Below are 22290 nucleotides of genomic sequence, written 5' to 3'. Positions count from 1 at the left end.
AAGTGTTTCTGATAAATGCCTCATTTCTCAAATATATAGAGAACTGAGTCAAATTTATAAGAATATAAGTCGTTCCCCAACTGATAAATGGTCAAAGGATATGAACAGTTTTCAGATAAAGAAATTAAAGTGATCTATAGTCACATGAAAAATGCTCTAAATCACTATTGATTATAGAAATGCAAATTAAAACAACTCTTAAGGTACCACCTCACACCTATCAGATTGGCTAATAAGACACAAAAGGAAAATGATAAATGTTGGGGAAGGTGTGGGAAAAGTGGAACACTAATGCATTGTTGGTGGAGTTGTGAACTAATCTAACCATTCTGGAGAGTAATTTGGAACTATGCCCAAAGGGCTATTAAACTTGCATACCCTTTGATCCAGCAATACCACTACCGAGTCTGTATCCCAAAGAGATCATAAAAAATGGAAAAGGATGTATACATGCAGAAATATTTATAGCAGCTTTTTTTGTGGTGGTGAAGATTTGGAAATTGAGAGCATGCCCATCAAATGGGGAATGGCTAAACAAGTTGTAGTATATGATTTTGATGGAATACTATTGTGCTATGAGAAATGATGAGCAGGCAGATTTCATAAAAAGCTGAAAAGACTTACATGAACTGACGCTGGTGAAGTGAGTAGAACCAGGAGAATATTGTACACAGTAACAGCAACATTATATGATGACCAACTTTGATAGACTTAGCCCTTTTCAGCAATACAATGATCTAAGACAATTCCAAAGGACTCATTATAGAAAATATTATCTCCATCTAGAGAAAGAACTATGGAGTCTGAATGCAAATTGAAGCATATTATTCTCTCTCTCATTTTTTTTCTTTCTTGTGGTTTTTCCTTTTTGTTCTCATTCTTTAACATGACCAATGTGGAAATATATGTAATATTATTGTATATATATAGCCTATATCAGATTGCTTGCTGCCTTGGGGAAGTGGGGGGAGGTCAGGGAGGAAAAAAAATTAACTCAAAATCTGCCCTCCCCTCCATCCTCCCGCCCTTTTATTTTTTTTTATCTTCCTCCCTCTTCTTTCCTGTGGGGTAAGATACCCAACTGAGTATGCATGGTATTCCCCCTCAGGCCAAATCTGATGAGAGCAAGGTTCACTCATTCCCCCCTCACCTGCCCTCTCCCCTCCTCCCACAGAACTGTTTCCTCTTGCCACCTTTATGGGAGATAATCCACCCCATTCTATCTCTCCCTATCTCCCTCTCTCAGTATGATGCTCTCTCATCCCTTAATTTCATTTTATTTCTTTTAGATATCTTCCCTTCATCTTCAACTCACCCTGTGTCTGTTCTCTCTCTTTTACATATATATATATATATACATATATATGTAAACACACACATATATATACACATACATACACATGCATACACATACACATAGATACATACATACATACACATTCACTTATATATATACATAAACATATATATATGCATATTCCCTTCAACTACCCTAATACTGAGGTCTCATGAATCATACACATCATCTTTTCATGTAGGAATGTAAACAAAACAGTTCAACTTTAGTAAGTCCCTTGCAATTTCCGTTTCTTGATTATCCTTTTCATGCTTCTCTTGATTCTTGTGTTTGAAAGTCAAATTTTCTATTCAGCTCTGGTCTTTTCACTGAGAAAGCTTGAAAGTCCTCTATTTTATTGAAAGTCCATATTTTGCCTTGGAACATGATACTCAGTTTTGCTGGGTAGGTGATTCTAGGTTTTAATCCTAGCTCCATTGACCTCCGGAATATCGCATTCCAAGCCCTTCGATCTCTTAATGTAGAAGCTGCCAGATCTTGGGTTATTCTGATTGGGTTTCCACAATACTCAAATTGTTTCTTTCTGGCTGCTTGCAGTATTTCCTCCTTGATCTGGGAGCTCTGGAATTTGGCGACAATATTCCTAGGAGATTTCTTTTTGGGATCTATTTGAGGAGGCGATCGATGGATTCTTTCAATTTCTATTTTGCCCTGTGGCTCTAGAATATCAGGGCAGTTCTCCTTGATAATTTCTTGAAAGATGGCATCTAGGCTCTTTTTTTGATCATGGCTTTCAGGTAGTCCAATAATTTTTAAATGATCTCTCCTGGATCTACTTTCCAGGTCAGTGGTTTTTCCAAGGAGATATTTCACATTGTCTTCCATTTTTTCATTCCTTTGGTTCTGTTTTATAATATCCTGATTTCTCATAAAACCACTAGCTTCCACTTGCTCCAATCTAATTTTTAAAGTAGTATTTTCTTCAGTGGTCTTTTGGACCTCCTTTTCCATTTGGCTAATTCTGCCTTTCAAGGCATTCTTCTCCTCATTGGCTTTTTGGAGCTCTTTTGCCATTTGAGTTAGTCTGTTTTTTAAGGTGTTGTTTTCTTCAGTGTATTTTTCAGTATTTTTTTGGGTCTCCTTTAGCAAGTCATTGACTTGTTTTTCATGGTTTTCTTGCATCCTTCTCATTTCTCTTCCCAATTTTTCCTCTACCTCTCTAACTTTCTTTTCCAAATCCTTTTTGAGTTCTTCTATGGCCTGGGGCCAGTTCATGTTTTTCTTGGAGGCTTTGGTTGTAGGCTCTATGACTTTGTTGTCTTCTTTAGGCTGTATGTTTTGGTCTTCTTTGTCACCAAAGAAAGAATCCAAAGTCTGAGACTGAACCTGGGCACATTTTCGCTGCCTGGCCATATTCCCAACCAACTAACTTGACCCTTGAGTTTTTCAGTGGGGTATGACTCCTCCTTCCCCAAGAACCCCCAGTCCAGACTGGGCTTAGATCTTCAGCAGGCTGTTGCACTCCTGCTCTGATCCGCCACTTAATTCCTCCCAGGAGGTGGGCCTTGAGCCGGAAGTAACAACAGCTGTAGCTGCCCCAAGTCTGCTGCCCCCGGGGCTGGAAGCCGAACCGTGAACTCCTTCCACTCCTGCAGCTTTTCCCACTAACCTTCTCCACAGTCTTTGGTGTTTGTGGGTCGAGGGGTCTGGTAACTGCCGCAGCTCACATATTCAGGGCGCTGGGGCCCCCTCCGCCCGGCTTCTGGTCTGGATGGTCCAGGCCGCTCAGGCTGGGCTCTGCTCCACTCCATTGCCAGCTCCCAGCTCCCAGCTCTGAGCTCCGTGTGGGATAGACCTCACCCAGAGACCATCCAGGCTGTCCTGGGCTGGAGCCCTGCTTCCCTCTGCTGTTCTGTGGGTTCTGCCGTTCTAGAATTGGTTCAGAGACATTTTTTATAGATTTTTGGAGGGACTCGGGTCCGGAGCTCACTCTAGTCCCTGCTTACCAGCTGCCATCTTGGCTCCGCACCCCCCCCCCCCCCCGACAGTTTCTTTTTTATGATTGTATCCATAGCACCTAGAGAAGTGCCTGACACATTTAATATGTTTATTGGTTGATTATTAGATAATTGTGTCATGAACCTTCCATGATATGCTCTTGTTTCTTGGTGGTCACAGTGAGAATGGTGCTGGCAGAATACTAACTCCTAGAGATAAGGGGTTATGTTTTCTTTGTTTCTCTAATGCTAACTAGAGTGCTTTAGAACAGAGCTTCTTAAACTTTTTCCATTTTTTGCCAGAGAAATTTTTATGCAACCCCAGATATATAAAACCCCAGGTATATAAAATAGGTATACAAATCAAACATTTACTGATAAAAAATCATAAAAAATATTTATTTTAAAACTATTCTTTGGTTTCCATATAGTTTTACAATTTATTAAAGATGAAAGCAAATCTGCATACTAATGAGATGGACGTGCTTGTTTATTTTTACATAAAGAATTAAATCTTGGTGGAATATTTGATACTGCAGGATATAGAGCATCTCCAACATTTTTCAGAGTTGATCGATATTTTGATTTTATAAATTGTCAATGCCGAGAACACCACCTCACATAAATACATAGTACAAAATGGCAGAAGTATGTTCAGGGCCATTTCAGAAATTGTTGGAAATTTGGTCTTAATCTCAAGCCAAAATTCATTTAATAATTTTTAGTAAACTCAAGTTTCCTGTGCCTCTTGATAACTTTTCAAATTCTTCTTGAACTTTTAATGGCAGATGACTGGTTTTTTTTATTTCAATTGAGTATGGCTTATGAACCTAACTTAGTTTTTTAAGAATCAGAATTTGAAGGGAAGTATTTCTGAAACTGTGTCTCTAGGTACTTCAGTTGATCAATTATCACTTAGAATTAAATCTTTGGTAAGGTTATTTTCAATTACAAAATCATCTGTAAATATTTCTAAAGAACTATTTTCTACCCTATTCCATCATGTATTAATTTTTAAAGTGAAACTTTCAGTTTATCTTTTAACATAAATATGTTACAATGTTTTCCTTGAAGTGACATGTTTAAATCAGTGGGTTTTTCAAAAATGTCTGACAAATAACACAGTTTTAAAAGCTATCAGTAATTATGAAAAAATAACAAAATTAGGCTTCTGCTCAGTCAAAAATATAACAACTTAGTCTTTCAGTTTCAATAATCTGTTTAAACTTTGCCCTCCTGAGATCCACCTTACCTCTGCATGTAGTAATAAGCTTTTGTAATCAGAGTCCATATCTTTCCAAAGCTTTGAAAACAAATGACTGTTAGGGTCATGGCTTTTAATGAAGTTAATGATTTTGATAGCACATCTAACTCTGGTAATTTTTTTGGCTATGAGTGCCCCCAGTAGATCACACAGTTGGTCAAAGTGATATGTTCATTACCACCAGCTTTAACTTTTGCTATAAATTCAACATTCTCTCTCATCATTACTCCAGTGTTGTCTGTACAGACTTCAATGTAATTTTTCTACTTTACACCTTCCTTTGTGAAAAATCCATTGACTTTAAGATATATATCTTTCACTCTTGTTTGCACTTCCAAAGGGTGACAAAAGAATAATTCCTCATGTATGCTTACTTCATAAACACATCTTACATAAAATAACAACTGTGCTCTGTTAGAAACATCCAATTTCATCTCACTTAATTGAAAACTTTGGGTTGCACTTAAACCTAGTAATAAACTGCTAGAATTGGTCATTAATAATTTCAGAAATTCTTTTGGATACAGTATCATTTGATAAATGATTTTTATGAATTTTATCCCTGTACTTTTTTCCCATGTACTATTTCTGACATTTTAATAACAGCAGGTAACATGAGGTCTTTTCCTATCACGTAGGGCTTTTTAGTTTTTGCAATTAAATAAGAAGTTTTGTAAGCTGCAAGTAAATACTTTTCATTGACAATAACAAATTTCTCAAAACATTGTTTTTCTTTATTTGAAGATTTTAAAAGTTGTTTAAAATATTCCTTTGGTTTATTGTAGTATGCTGCATGCCTGGTATTAAGATGTCATTTTAGTTTGTCTGGTTTCTTGCTCTCTGCAGCCAAAACTTCATTAAAAATTAAGCAAAGAGGTTTTTCCATACCATTATCATTATTAGAAGCAAATCCATATTGCAAAAATGATTCAATATAATTTATTTTTCTTGTCAATTTAGGTGTACTGCAATCTGGTAGAGAAGACTGTTACATTGTCATCGATATTTTTACCTCCTCTGTCTAAACTTACCCCCTTATCCATAAATGAAAAATATTTTTGTCCTAAAATATAAATAAATATTGCTCATAATTTCTCAGATAAATACTAACTTTAGTTTAGCAACTTTTTAGTTTATCAATTTTTTGTGCTTAATTTTAAAAATTGATGTTCACACTTCCATGCATATACAGCAGTGATGGTGGACAAATATTATTAAAGGGCTTTTGTCTTTACTTGCTGCAATTAAACACTTATGTTTCTGTAAAAGAAGAAGATAACAGAAATTTTAAAAATCAAGCATTCCAGCACAATATAATCCAAAGAAATACTATCTGATGCTTTCATGCTGAGGAATGAGGGTAGGAAAGTATTAAAAGTCTTATTTTCCATTATTAAACTATTATGTTTCTGTAAGAGCAGAAAACCTTTTAGGTATAGTAAAAACACTGCAATTCATAACATACAATATTCTTGAATCTTAGCAGAGGTGTTTCTGGCAGCATCTGTTGGCATTGCATGGTGAGATGGCATGCACAGTGCAAAGTACACATGTTGTGTGTTCAGAACCAAAGCTGCAGTGAAGTTGTGTGATGCAACATAGACAAGACCTACTAGAAATACCTCAGATTCATTATGTGTTTGATTTTGAATCAATTTTTGGTTGTTGTATGTTCAGAAAGCTTTTACTATTGCCAAATTTTTCATGACCCCCACATTCAGTTGGGGTCATGACACACAGTTTAAGAAGCACTGCTTTAGAATGCTAGACTCTCAAAGTAGGAAGGAACTTCAGAGGTATCACTCATACATGAACAGGCCCCTTTCACGTCAACCCCCTACAAGTAGTTAACTGGCTTTTGCCTGGAGACCATCAGTGTTGTATCTGTTGTACTTCTGGGTAAGTTTGATTGTTGGGCACTTTCATGTCTGAATCAAGACAAAATTTGCCTCTTTGCAACTTCTACTCACCACTACTAGCAGGAGCTTAATTAACATTGAATTAAACAAAATCTAGCTTTTTAAATTCTTTTTAAAGAAATCACTCTCCCCTCTACCAAGTTTCAAAAAGATGCATAGGAAACTTTAGAACTTGATACAAGTTAACCTTATGAATAGTTTAATGATACTTTATTGGATGTTACAAGTCTATGTAAGGACTTAAAAAAAGAATTAATTCAACATCATAGTTGGTGTTATTGTGCATTGTTTTCTTTCTGAAAGCTCTAATCTTTCCTTAAAAATGAAGTTATGATGCGTAAGTGAACCCTGACAATCTGAAAACTGAGTACTTATGTGATCCCCAAACTATGATTTAGGTGAATTCTTGATTAGTGGTATTTACTATTTCCTGTTGAACCAGAAAATTTCTATGGAATAACAGCCCGTTGGTTGATACTTTGGCATTTGGTCTTGGTTCAAAAACTGAAAACAATACAAAGCAACAACAACAAATTTTTCACTGTTTTCAGTGTTTTTTAAAAGTGGGGAAGCACAATTATGCAATGATTTAATAATTCTATCTTCCATTTTTGTAGGTCTTCATTTAGAAAGCACTTTCATGGATATAGTCTAATTTGATCCTTATAATAAATTTTGCATAGTAGGCAGGGCAAATATTATTATTACCACTTTGTAGAAAAGAAAACTGTGACTTCACCAAATGACTTACACAGCTAATAGACTGTTGGTGCAACTGTGAACTGGTCCAACTGTTTTGGAAAACAATGAGACATTATTCAAAAATCATGTCTGAAATCTCTAAAATGTTTTACCCACTGATCCCACTGCTAAGTATACTCCAAGGTGGACAGAATGAAAAGTTACCTACAGACCTCAATATTTACAGCAGTACTTTTTTTTTACAGTAGCAAAGAACTGGAAATAAAGTAGATTCAAATTGACTAGGGGGTGCCTAAATAAATTGAGACTCATGAGTATAATTGGATACTACTATCCTATAAGAAATGATAGATATGAAGAATTTAGAGAATCATGAGAAGACTTATATGAACTAATGCAGAGGGAAATTAGTAGAACCAGGAAAACAATTTAGACAATAATTAGAACAATCTAAATGAAAACAACAAAAACAAGAAAGTGAAAGCTATTTAAGTATAATGACTAAACTTGGCCCTAAAAGAAGACATAAAAAACTGTATCTCCTTTCATTCTTTGCCGAGGTGGAAGACTATTGAAAGATACAGATGCCTCTGTGTACACCTCCAATTTTATTCACACACACACACACACACACACATACACACACACACACATTTTTAATTCTTTTGTGTGTTGTCTCTCTCATTAGATTGTAAACTCCTTGAAGGCAAGAACTGTCTTTTTTTATTAATCATGTCCTGAGTGCTTAGCATAGTGCCTGACCTATTTATTAGGGTATTTATTAGGTAAGTGCTTAATAAATATTTATTGCATTATATTAATAGTTGTGGAGCTGGTATTTTACTTTCATAAGCTTAGCAGGGATACTAGAGAGGTGTGTGATTATTTTGGCCTTCCAGATGAACTAATAAGAGAAAAATAGACAGATAGGGCTCTCAACCTCCTAGCATATTGATAGAGAATTTTAATTTCCAACTGCGGGCATGATAACAGGCCATTTCATGACTTCACTATGATATTCAGGGTTACCATGGGCCTGGGCCATTTTTAAAAATCAGTCTGAGATAGGAGCTTAATCGTAATCAAGGTTACAAAAATACAATGAACTATAGATTTATACTCAGAAAACACTCCCCAGTTGGTCTTGTTATTTGTAGCGAAAGGAAGTTCAGATCAGGTTATATCAGAGCCTTGAGTCCAATAGGGTACAGAGATTGAAATGTTGGATCTCATTTTATTCTCTAATGGCATATGAAAGCCTTGATGCATTAGACCTGGACAATTTTATAGATAATAGCAGTGGAGTACAGTGAAGAAAAGTGTTTTGCACAGTTCCACAGTCATCAAGTCAGTCAAGAATTTGCTGAGAACCCATGGGGTACTCCTACTTTGCCAATGGAAAAATTTGTTAAGGATAGGATTACTGTAAAGATAAGAGAAATATGTTTTGAATAGCTCTAGGAAGTGTCACAGTTGAAATTAGGGTAAATTAAGGTACAAAATTCTGAGTACAATTTATTAACAAAGCATGAAATCACCAACAAATAGGGTCTCAGCCTCCTAATAGCTAAGACCCCAAGGTGGGGTTTACAGATCATTTTTATAGATAAAAGGAGGAGCATCCACAGTAAAAAAAATAGCATCATAGGTGAAGAAAACCATATGGTTGGTTTTAACACCTATAACATCATGGATGTGGAAAACAAAATGATTGGCTGGAGATGAGGTATGCAGGGCTAGAAACCACCCTTCCTTCCATTCTGTTGCTAAGTGATTGTGTATACCTGCAAGGTTTGTTAGTGGTACAAAGATAGGAAACTAGACTTCCTTGAAGGATGGAGAAAACAGACCAGACTTCCTTGAAGGACAACTAATGAGATAGAAATAACAGATTTCCTTGACATTAAGAATAGACCATTGATTTTACAGAAAAATTGAACTTCTAAACTTAATTTAGAGATAATGAGTAATTGACAGGAAAGCTGAACTTCTAAACTTAGCTCAGAAACAATAAAAAGTGACTTAGGTAGTTACAAAAATGTCAGTGGTAATACAAAGTGAAATCAATTATGAAGTAGAATCAATTAGATATTTTTTAGAAGATAGAGGCTTTATAAGTAAAACAGATATCTAAAAATGGAGCCAAATACAGCAATAAATGCTATTTTTAAAATAAATTCTAAGTTATTATGCCCTGCAATATGACATTTATGAAGGGGTTAAAAAACACTCTGTGAATATTATCTGTGTCTTTACTTCCAAGTTTTTTTTTAAATTGTAGTAATAACTGACCTTGTAAGGAATTACTTTTTATCCGCTAACTAGAAATTACACAGGAAATTAGAAGAAGTCTCTTTTCTTTCCTCCTTCCACATCTCATTTTATCAACCTTAATCTTGTGATGTTTGCACTATTCATACAGCCACTCATTTCTTGGTTCAGCAATAGTAGCACCTTGCTGATTGGACAAAGAATTGGAAACCATATATTCTTAGATTTCCCTTTTACATGAAATTGAAATCAGCAGGGAAAGTATAATTTCAGAGGACCGATTTTATGGAGCTTAAAAAACCCTTTTTTGCCTTCCCCAACACTTTTTGAAAAAATGCAGCCTATGATTGTTTCCTATTATTACTTCTAATTTTTAGGAGTAGCTGGGGAAAAAGTTCTCGACTCAGTATTTTTGCAAATTGCAAGCTGAAAACTTGAAATCTCTTAGTTTTAATTGTTAAGGAAGAAAGGAGCATGAGTTACAGAAAATTTTGGGTATAGTGAAGGGAAGAGACATCTCGTTTGTTTCTGTTCTCTGAGAACTGGTCAGTGCATAGCCAAATGAGTCGCCAAGTCTTCCATTTTATCTATACAACACTTCCTTATCTGTCCCTCTGTCTCTCTATTCCAATGAGCACCATTCTTTTTAGACCCTCATCCTCTCTTCCTTGGATGATTAGAATAATTCATTAATTGGTTTCATTTCATCCAGTCTCTTTCATTTCCAATCTACCCCATATATCTCTTCGAAATTGATATTGGTAAAACACAGACCTGATCATGTCACTTCCCTGCTTGCAAAAAACTTCTGTGGCTCCCTAAGGCAAAATACAAACTCATCTATTTGGCATATAAAACCTTTTATAATCTGGTTCCAACATATCTCCACAGATTTATTTCACATTACTTCCCTTCATGCACTGTATTCTATCCAAAATAGTTAAAATATATATACAATAAAAGGTACAATAGGAAAAATCAGGAAGAGAGTATATGATGTTTTTGTTCAGTAGTTTTTCAATTGTGTCTGACTCTTTGTAATCCCATTTGGGCTTTTCTTGGCAAAGACACTAGAAAGGTTTGCCATTCCTTTCTCCAGTTCATTTTACACATGAGGAAAAGAGGCAAACAGGGTTAAGTGACTTGCCCAGGGTCACCAAGCAAGTGTCTGAGGCCAGATTTGAACTCAGGAAGATGAGTCTTCCTGACTGCACAGCCAGTACTCTTATCTATTAAACCACCAATTGTCCAGTAATTTCATGTATAAGGAGCACAAATAGACTAATTTGAAGCGAAATCTTAGCCCATTGATTCTGACTTTGCTTTTTCACTGTCCCTCAATTTGTTTTTGAAAAAAAGAGAATCAAGGAAGGGAGGGAAAGAGGAATAAGAAATATGAAATTTGCATAATGAGAAAAAAAGTTCAGGAAAAGATAATTGAATATGAAATTGTGAATCTCTGTTCATAACAACTTATTTTTAAATTATGTAATAAGATCAACTTGTTAATTCCAAAGCTGTCCTATTTATGTCTCCTCCCAAACTTCCTTTATTCTCTTCTGTGCATTAAAAATAAAAATTCAATTGATACACTTTCTTTTCTTCTTCCTGAGATTTTTTACTTTTTATGTGTGAAGAACCTGCCCAGTGATATGGATCTTTTCTTTAAATGCTTCCTTATTTCTCTACCTTATTCAGTTTTTGACTGTCTCAATCAATTGTTGTACTTATTTTTGATGGTGTCCTTGATAATACTGAGTTTACCAAGAATCTTTTCTGTTCCAAAGATCCAGTGCTATTATTCTCGTCCCACAGCACTTGTTGCCTATTTTGTATTGTTGCAGAAACCCTTAGATTGGTCAAGGTTTGTATCTGTCAGAGTGTGAGGAATGCCAGTTGAGATGTTGCTACAGTAGATTGTAATCACTGTCATAGCAGTTATTCTCCAATTTTGCCCATCCCATTCTTCTGTATGTAGAAACTGTCTTTCCTGCAATCACCTTTTTAATATCCTAGACTGGCCACTGAAAGATGGTCATGAATGTGTTGGGGCAGGGTCCCTCAGGTTACTACTGGGAGGGATTGGTCTAAAAGGGCTTTACACTTGGGCCTTTTCTTTACCCTTCTCTTCCTCTTTTTACTGGCTGCCTAGTTCTTCTTGTACTACTATAATTATATTTTATTAACTGTGCATTTGTGCTCTCCTCCTTTCACTTTCTTGCTCGCTAGGCTTCACATTCTCTTATAACCACCCTCTTCTTTTTTTTCTTTTGGGACCTGAGGCTGACCTGATTCACAGGCCTCCACTCATCACAGTAGTGGGGCTCCCCTTGGGATCTTACAAAAAGATTAGTTTCCAAAGCTAGGCATCCCAAATTACAGCAGCCTTAAGAATTTGGGAGCAAATCCAGAGCAGCACTCAGGCAGTGGGAGGCAGCAGGTAGAGGGAGGACAAAAGCAGTCAGAATACCTTTACCTAATCTAGGGATGGGAAGACACTGGGATACCAAAAGACTGAAGTATGTGTGCCTAAAATTATAAAAGATTTTAGGTAGGGTTGGAGGAAGAAGAAGGAAGGCCAGAAAGGTTGGGAGTGCTGGGAAAAAATAGTATGGTGAGTCATTAGCTCTTAGATGCTATTTCTGCAAGAATTTATTTGTGCCTCTTTCAGTTTTTGCTGGCTGATATTCCTACTGTTTCTTGTATTTTAGGGTCCTTTAATAGTTTATGTGTGCTTGAGGGGAGGAGAGAGTTGCCCCTAAATTATTCTTACTACTATATTTTTCCAGGATTTCCTCCAATTCAGGTTTCTAGTGTCATGCAATGTAGAAGTAATGGGCAAAAGGCAGCAAGGGAATAAAGGAACAGATAGGTCATGGAAGACTTTCCATGTATTAACATTATTAACTATAACCACTTTCAATCAATTCTTCTGACTCTAAGGTTAATAATATTTCCACTGTACCACAAGGGTAGGAAAATGTAGGGAAATTTGAAGGATTTCTGTGTAAAGCTTCAACTGTAACCTTGAAAACAGATGTAAGTGAAGAGTAGAATTGTCCTGTAAGAAATCTTTCATTAAAAAGAAAAGACTAGCATGAAATACTAGGAGGAATGACAAGAGCCATTCTGAACTGGCAAGGGAATGAACTGAATTTAAGTTTCACACTAGAATCCCACGTTTGTAATTAGCCCGTAAACTGGATGCAAAGGAAGGGATTAGTATTTGCATTGTTATGGCATTTGGTAATGGAAATGGCTCTTTTGGGCTGTTGCATTTCTCATAATATCGATGGGATTAGATTGTTGTCATAGAGCAATAGGGCTGCCATCCTTTCCTGAAGGAGGGAGGAGTACATTGGTGTGCTGGTGACTGGAGTAGGGAAGAGCATTGCCTACCAAGATTGTGACTCTGCTCCCAAGGCATCACCTTACAGTACTAGCCAGTTCATCTCTAATGAAACTAAACAAAGAGACTGTTGTTCATTCTAAGGCAGAGTTGCATTCCTGACACAAATTGGGTGGTATTATTAAGGAATTACCATAGCTATTCAAATAATTTTGATTAGCTGAAAGCTGAATGGCTCTAAAGCTCTACTGGGCTTTCAACAAGCAGACATTAAAGACATTCACAAAAAGGGGTAAAAAGGCATAAACTTGTTGCCCATATTATTAGGATTGTCATCTCATGTGAAAAAATAAATTATATATTAGATTGTAGCAGTCTTTTAAAGGCCACCAAAGGCACTGTGCATCTTTAATTATAAAGATTCAATGCTAGATTAGAATAACTATATAGCTTAGAAAACTTTCTGATATTTTGAAGGCTCTTAGATAACAGGTTACTTACTTTACTGGTCAAGCTCTGACCTCTTTGGTTACTAGGAAATGTGAATCATTCCTACTGCTACTTCATGTGGATTTGCAATCAGATGCCCCTCAAGGAGCCTTGAAATAATTCTGCTGGTCTGCACTACAAAGCTTTTATTAGTAGCTGGGCTTCAGTTCCCTCCCCTTCCTCTCTCAAACTTGGCTGCGGATGATCTCTTGTTGGTCAGAGATTTGCTAATGCATTGACTCAGAGGCACAGGTTTCATGTTCTCTGTGCCCTCTCATTTTGTGTCTCTCAAGATACCACTTCTCCAAGGATCAATTTCACAGTTCCTAGTAATTACTGTGCTTGTCATTTTTGACTCAGAATGGAGATGGGCAGAGGCTGCAACATGACAGAGACAAGAAATGTTCCAATTTGACCAGACTCCTCAGATTCCAGAAGTATAATGAAGATGCAGTGCTTTATGAGTGTTCTGAATTAAAAAAAAAGATGTCTTTCTTGAGTCATCACAAATCCAAAGCTGTAAAACAAGACAGTGTAAAGAATGGGGATTGTAAACTATTTCACATAACAAATGAGTTGGAAGGAGAATGGGGCTTCTTATATTCATTTTAAATGAGTATTCAGAAAGAATAACAGACTTTAATAACTACTGATCATGAGCAAAATTTTGTTGTTGTTTAGTTGTATCTGACTCTTTGTGATCCTGTGGACCATACAACCATGAGATTTTCTACTGGAGTGGTTTGCCATTTCCTTCTCCAGTGGATTAAGGCAAACAGAGGTTAGGTGACTTGTCCAGAGTCACACAGCTAATGTGTCAGATGCCAGATTTGAAACCGAGTCTTCCTGACTCCAGGCCTAGCGCTCTGTCCAGTGAGCCATCTAGTTGCCTATTAAGTAGAATTTATATTATCTTTTATATAAAGTGAAGGCATAACATAAACGATACAATGGTGCAATTCTCTTTGAGTCTATTTAACTTTGTACACAGGGTGTCCAAAAAGTCTTAGTGCTGTTTTAGCCTCTTGAAGATTCAAGAGGCTAAAATGCCACTAAAGCATTAGTACTAAGGTGACCCTGCTTTACAATGAACAAGTCTCTTTGCTTGAGCTTAATCAGAGGTAAACTGGGGAGCACTAGAAGGAGTTATGGTAGGACTGGAGTCATAACCTTGGTAGGCAACCGCTCAGGAAGACCACATAAACAGATTAAAGTCATCTCCATCACCAACTGCAACAACAATGCAAACTCTAATCCGCCCCTTTGTATCTAGTTTATGGGCTACTTATGAATGTGGGTTTCCAGGGTGAAGCTTGAAACCATTTAGTTCATTCCCTTCCCAGTTTAAAAGCTTTAATAGCTTTAAACTGCACTAGGATTTTTAAGACAGGATGCATTTTCCTTATGTTTCTAATATATTATTTATCTAATATATATTTCCCTTGTATTCTAATATATTTTAAGAATCAGATATTGGATTAGGTCTTAGGTTTTGTTTTGCTTATTTTGACTGGACATGTATTTTCAGGGATGTAAGATCCCTCCTATTGAGGCACCTACTGTACCAATTTCTAATGACAATTTCTTCACAACTTATACTTTATACAAGTTGCCTGATTCAACTGAAACTACTCTCTCCAAAGTTACCAGTGGTCTCTTAATGGTCAAATATTATAATCTTTCCCTAGTCCTCATTCTTTCTTATCTGTTTGCTGCATATGATACTGCTGACCACTCTCTCCATCTGGATAGACTCTCCTTTCTGAAATGACATGATTTTATTCCCTCCTGGTCTTCTTATCTTTTTGGCTGGCTTTACTCTGTCTCCTTTGCTAGATGGTCAAACATAGCATACACCCTAACTATGCATTCTTACCTCAAGTCTCTGAGATCTCTTCTCTCTTTGTACTCTCTTGGTGATGTTAGTTTAAAATGAGTTTATTTATTGTCTCTATGCAGATGACTCCCAGATCTATATTCTGAGCCCTCTCCTGGGCTCCTTCAGGTTTTTCTCCTAAGTATCAGTCTTGCATTACCAAGTACCCACTATATATACATATATATATATATATATATATATACACACACACACACATATATTATATATATATACATATATATACATGTATATGTATATGCATATAAATATATAATATATATACATATATATGTATATGTATATTCCCTTCAACTACTCTAATACTGAGAAAGATCTCATGAGTTACAAATGTCATCTTTCCATGTAGGAATGCAAACAATTCAACTTTAATAAGTCCCTTATGATTTCTCTTTCCTGTTTACCTTTTTATGCTTCTCTTGATTCTTGTATTTGAAAGTCAAATTTTCTATTCAGTTCTGGTCTTTGCATCAAGAATGCTTGAAAGTCCTTTATTTCATTGAAGATCTATTTTTTCCTCTGAAGTATTATACTCAGTTTTGCTGGGTAGGTGATTCTTGGTTTTAATCCTAGCTCCTTTGACCTCCAGAATATCATATTCCAAGCCCTTTAATCCCTCAAATTGTTTCTTGCAATATTTTCTCCTTCACCTGGGAACTCTGAAATTTGGCTACAATATTTCTAGGAGTTTTCCTTTTGGTATCTTTTTCAAGAGGTGATTGATGGATTCTTTCAATTTCTATTTTGCCCTTCGGCTCTAGAATATCCCTGCAGTTTTCCCTGGTAATTTCTTGAAAAATGATGTCTAGGCTCTTTTTTTGATCATGGCTTTCAGTTATTCCAGTAATTTTAAAATTATTTCTCCTGGATCTATTTTTCAGGTCAGTGCTTTTTCCAATGAGATATTTCACATTGTCTTCTGTTTTTTCATTCTTTTGGTCCTGTTTTATAATTTCTTGATTTCTCATAAAATCATTAGCTTCCATTTGCTCCATTCTATTTTTTAAGAAATTATATTTCTTCAGTGATCTTTTGGACCTCCTTTTCCATTTGGTCAGTTCTACTTTTTAAGGCATTCTTCTCATCGGTTTTTTGGACCTCTTTTGCCATTTGGGTTAGCCTATTTTTTAAGGTGTTATTTTCTTCAGTATTTTTGGGGGTTCCTTTAGCAAGCTGTTGACTCATTTTTGTTTTCCCAATTTTTCCTCTACTTCTCTTACTTGATTTTCAAAATCCTTTTTGAACTCTTCCATGGCCTGTGACCAATTCATATTTTTTCTTGGAGGCTTTTGATGTAGGATCTTTGTTTTCTTCTTCTGGTTGTATGTTTTCATCTTCTTTGTCACCAAAGTAAGATTCTATACTTTGAGATTTTTTTACATTGTCAGCTTCTTTCCCCAGTCGATTACTTGACTTTTTCTCTCTTTGTCAAGGTATGGCTCTGCTTCCAGAGTGGAGAGTGCTCTGTCCCAAGCTTCAGGGGTTTTGCTCAGCTGTGTTCAGAGCTGCTTCTAGGCACCTGTAATTTTTTTGTTCTTCCAAGCTGGCATGATCCAAGGAGAAGGGTTTATTTACTCTCCTGACCTCAAGCACTCTTTTCTGCCCTGGAACTGCTAGGAGGACTCCCTCTCCCCAGTCACCACAAGCTCTGCCACACCAGCACTCCTCTTCACCCCCAGACTGCCACCCAGGACTGTGCCCTAGATCCAAGCAGGACAAAAGAAGAGAATCTTGCCTCAGCACCAGCAAAGGGATCCCTGCACTCCTGCTCTGATTAGCCACTTGGTCCACCTCTCTGTTTGTGTGCCTGGATCTCCAGAAGCAGTTGCTGCTGCTCTAGCTGCTGCTGTAGCCACCTCGGCTGTCCTGGGGCTGGGGCTAGACTATACTCTTCTCTCACCCAGGTGCAACAGAGTTTTCTCAGTGACCTGCTAAGTTGTCTTTGGTGTTGGTGGGTTGAGAAGCCTGTAAACTGCCAGTGATTCAGTGCCCTGAGGCCTCCTCTGCCTGGTCTACTCTGGGCGACTCTGTGCTGGCATGGCCCAAGCTGGGCTGTGCTTCACTCCCAGCACCATGCAATAGAAATTCCTGTCAACCTCCCAGGCTGTCTTAGGCTGGAGACTTGTTTCACTCTGTCATTTTGTGGGATTTTTTTAGCTCTACAATTTGTTTAGAGTCATTTTTCACATTAATATGGAGGCATTATGGGAGAACTCAAGCAAGTCCCTGCTTTTACTCCACCATCTTCTATGACATCTTTCATGGCCTTCGAATTTAATCAGAGAAAATCTTTCATACTGTGGTGGTTCTAGTTTGGACTCCAGGTTTCCAGTGGGGAGGATATGGGAATGAAGACCAGGGTGGAGGTGGCATGGATTGAATATAGTCCAGAAGTGAGGTATAGACCAGGATCTGGACAAGGTCTCACTTAACAGAACTACTAGCCCAGTGGGAGACATTGCCCAGTAGGAGACTATTGGGGAACTGAGAAAGAGAGAGAAGTAGAATTGTCAACAGGGAACATATTTAAGGAGAGTGATCTCTGGCAGCAGAGAAAAGAGCTGTAGAATCAAGACTGTAGAGGACTTGGTCTTGGAAATCAATAGTCAAAAAGCAAAAATGAGTATACCCAGGGAACTGAGATGAATGTTCCATCCAATGGAGACACTGAATTCAGCAGGGAGCCCAGAAGCACACTAAGAGAAGAGAAAGGATGTCAGGGTACTTTTCAACCACCTTTCCTCCATAATATCTACATTTCAGGCGATATCTTCTTCTCCCTCACTTCACCCTTGGAGTATGTCCCTGGGTTCCCCAGCTCTAATAGGTCAGTTTTCTCTTATCTTTCCCAGATCCAGATCACCACACACTTCTTGGATATTCTACACCTTACCCTGCCCACCTATGTGTTTGTATGTGTTGCTTTTTCCATTACAATGTAAGCTCCTTAAGGACAGGGACAGTCTCTTTTGTATTTTCAGCATTTATCACAGTGCCTGGCACATAGTGACCACTAAACAAATGTTTTATTTATCTACAGACACTGCCATGTTTCCAGTAACCTAGAGTCACAACCTTGAAAATCTTTGATTTTCACTTTCCCTCACCATACATGTCTAAAGCCTGTTGATTCTACCTTCACAATATCTTTTAACTTCAGCCACTTTCCTACCCAGGAGAAACTTCTGCCCTGGGGTTCTCTGTGCTGATTGGTAGAAGCCTTTTTCCTACAGCTATTTCAGAAAAAGCTCCAGCCAAGCTTAATTTCCCTTTCTGGTAATCTTTAGCTTTACCAGTCATTTTGCCCCATTTCCTTCACCTCCTCATTTTCCTGGAATCATACTATGTTTAGTGCCAATGGGATATTCACAGCACCTACGGTGGCTATGAATATGTTGGTGTAGTTCTGAATTATACAATATAACAGACTCTCTTCATTGAAGGTGAAACCAAAACATCTATTCAAATGCCAGAAAGCCAAATCTCAACATCATAGGAACAAAGTAATCTGTATACATTAGTGATGCAGGGGGCACCAACATCCCCAAGCCTTGCCTCCATTGGGCCTTCACACAAACCAAACTCCTTTAGGCAAAATGCCCCTCTCTCTCCCATGCTAGCTGCTGCTCTCTCTGCCTCCCCAAGCTGCAACAACCCGCAGTCTTCCTGCTCCACCCATTTGGCAAACTCCTGGCACCGCAGCCTCATGTGACTCAGGCTTCCATGTGACCCAGGCACATCACATGGGCCTAGTAATGGATGGGAAAGATTTTCCCATTTATATTACCATCACACTGTGGTGAAATCAATGATGCCATTATTCCTCAAAGTTGTGGGTCAATCTATTCCCCAAAGGTTCCACTCATCATCCCTTTAACTTTCTATACCAAAGTGTCTTTCCCAGGCCATCATGTTTCCCCTTTGCATATCATCTTTCCCGTTAGAATACAAGCTCCTTGAAACCAGGTACTGTCTTTGCTTTTTGTTTTTGTATCTCTAGCCCTTAGTACAGTATTTGGCACTTAGTAAATGCTTAATAAATGCTTCATTTATTCATTGTATTCTTGTTTTTCCTTTCCAACAACCACCATCCTAATTTAGATCATTACTGTCTCTCACCTGAAGTATCGCTAAAGCTTCCCCATTGGTTTCCCTTCAAGTCTCTTTTCAAATCCATACACTTTCCTCATAGCTGTCAAAGTGATTTTCCTAAACTGTGAGTCATTCAACTGCTCAGAAAACTCCAGTGACTCCCTTTTGCCTCCAGGACCAAAAATTACATCTCTTTTTGAGATCTAAGGCTTTCCATAACATTGCCCCAAACTAACTCTAATAATGACACTGTTTCCCAGAAAAAAATTTAAAATGCAACTCTTTATACAGAGGAACTTATTTAAAGTCTAGAAGTGACTTAAATATTGGATTCCCTAACAGTAGGGAAAAAAGTGAAGGATTGCAGAAAGTAGCTGTGCAACTTTAAGGAAGTTTGAGATCTCCATTGAGATCAGAGGAGATTGACTGTAGAGCTCTGAACTACACTTGTAGTAATGCTCATTTCCTCTTCAGAGAGTGGAGTTAGTTTTCAGATTTCTAATGATTTCTAAGCACAATTTCACAGATATTGCTGTTCTTGTGAAGTTAGAAATGTAGCTGAAATCAAGGAGCAACCTTAAATAATTAATTTAAAATTTAGATTTATATCAGGTCAGATAAATTACTTGGAGACAATTATTCATAATATAGTAGTCTGTCCTCTGAATAGTAATTGTTGGTACCATACTTTTGTAGCTCTGAGAAAAAAATGATAATTATTCTATACTGGTTTCTGACTGCAACTGGTAGAGAATGACAAAATCTGCAGATGAATGGAATGCTTTTTCTATATAGATGACCTAGAGATATATCCATTTGAATTAATGTTAGACTGTGAATTCCCTGAGAGCAGAGACTGTTTTTTTTTTCCCTTTCACTATATCCCTAGCAATTAGCACAGTGCCTGACACATAGTAGATACTTAGTAAGTGCTAGTTGACTAAGTGATTAGACTGGCAATACATTTTGTTTTATGTTTTATGTCTATGAGTTTCTTTGGTATTAGTGATGTGTTTATAAATTTCTCACGTTGTAAATTTGTAAATTATATGTAAATGCTATTAATGTTTTTGCTGATGGTATCTAATGTGATGCATATATTGAGGCCTAGGGGTGCTGGGAACCCCAAAATTCAAAGGCAAAGAATCTAGGTCCTGCCTCAGAGACAAGGTTTATTAAAATGCCAATTGAGGTGGGCAATATTTTAAGAATCTGCCCTATTTGTGATACTTGTATTGACAAGCAAGGGCAGACAATCTGAGCATTTGTATTGCTAATGCAATATTTAATGGAGGCAAGATGGACCTTTTATACTGTAAGACTGTGAGAAGATCCGCCCAAGTAGTCTGGGATGACTGGGGTGTAACAGAGAAGGGGTCTAGATGGAATCAAGGACTGGAGAACTGGGGTGGAGCCACATGAAGACAATAACGGTCACAAGGAAAGGGCAGTTGAAAGGATTAACTGGGAAGGGCAGGGTGCCCCAGGAGAATGCCAGGGAGCTGGGCAAGTCCAGGGCCTTTTAGGGGTCTATCATTAGTGTCCCATCACATATGTCACATTAGGAGGTTAGATCCTTTTCAATCTGAATATTGTGACTGACTTATGGATTAGGTTTACCTAGTACAGACTTTTGTCTGGAAGACAGTACTCTTCCTCTGCTTAATAATAGTCTCAAACATTCAGAGTTTGCCCAAGATTTAATTTGGGTTTGGTAAATAGTACAGCAAAGGTAGAAATCCTTTTTGAGAGCACATTTTGGAAATGGTAAAGTTCTCAATAATTAAGAATATTTGGAATGTAATCAAAATATTAGACTATAACATATTTAAATGATTAATTTTTTAAATTGTTCCTTAGGAATCCAAACCATACTAATTTAGCTTATTCAGCTGACCTGTATCTTATTTTTGGGGACTGTGCTTATATCAAGAGATGTTGGTTGATGTAAGTCTGGTAATTTAGAACCTCAGGCAATTGCCTGCAGGCCTCTTCTCTGGGAAATAAGACATTGCAACTTGTGAAGTATTATGAAGGTCCCTCTGTGAGTGAAAGTAAAATATGTTTATAGCAGGTGACTGGTTTGGGAAAGTAAAAAGTTGAATGGAATATTCAGGCTATAAACAAACTTTTTGTTTTTGTAGATTGCATGAAGCCTGTGCAGAGGGATTTTTCAGAAGTACAGTCCAAGGCTACCCTGGGAATTACCAGACAATTTAGAATAAGGTCTAGGCTGAGGTTCACTCCATGGTTAATATCTGATGTCCTTTTTACCCCTCAGGCAGAACAATTGTGACTTAATCTTAACTCCTTTCCAGCTTTTATTAGCCATTCTAGAAGTGATTTTTACCTTGCTCCAGGGCTTGGCATAATGCATTTGTGGTTAGCATTTGTATAGTTGTTAAAGTTTGCATGAGCAGTCTTACCCAACTCTCACTGGTGTCTCCAAGAAGCTGTAGCATGTGCAGTAGCCACACCCTAGTAAAACCATCTTGGCAGATAGGCTAAACCAGGTTGAGGGTAACCAACAACAGGCCTCAAACCTATTGGATGAGTTAGGGGGATTTCTACCTTAAGCATGTGAAGACTTCCTCTGATGGAATGGGCTGATGACAACAATTTGTTCCAACAGCTTAAAGGTGGCTTGAAGCAGCTGCTGTGGAGAGATTAGGGTCAGACATTGAAGACACCAAGGTCATCTACTACATCCGAAGACATTGCCTTTTTTCTTGCCACTGGACTTTGATGACTCTGGAATACAGAGTGAAGTTGACAACTTTGTGCAACTCTGCCTCCCTTAAATCCAATTCATGCTCATGTCAAGACATCCCCCCATGGTGTCATTGGTCCTCTTCAAAAACAAACGATGAATAAGAACAAGGTTTGTATATACACACACATGAATACACTCATATACCTATGTATGCATACAAAAATATATGAATATGTACATATGCCTATGAATGCTTATAGATATATGTGTAAATACATATATACATACACACACATATAT

Source organism: Trichosurus vulpecula, chromosome 9 (assembly GCF_011100635.1).
Source record: "Trichosurus vulpecula isolate mTriVul1 chromosome 9, mTriVul1.pri, whole genome shotgun sequence".
Classification (NCBI taxonomy): Eukaryota; Metazoa; Chordata; class Mammalia; order Diprotodontia; family Phalangeridae; genus Trichosurus; species Trichosurus vulpecula.
The sequence above is the reverse complement of the archived record's forward strand: the minus strand, read 5'-3'. Positions refer to the sequence as shown.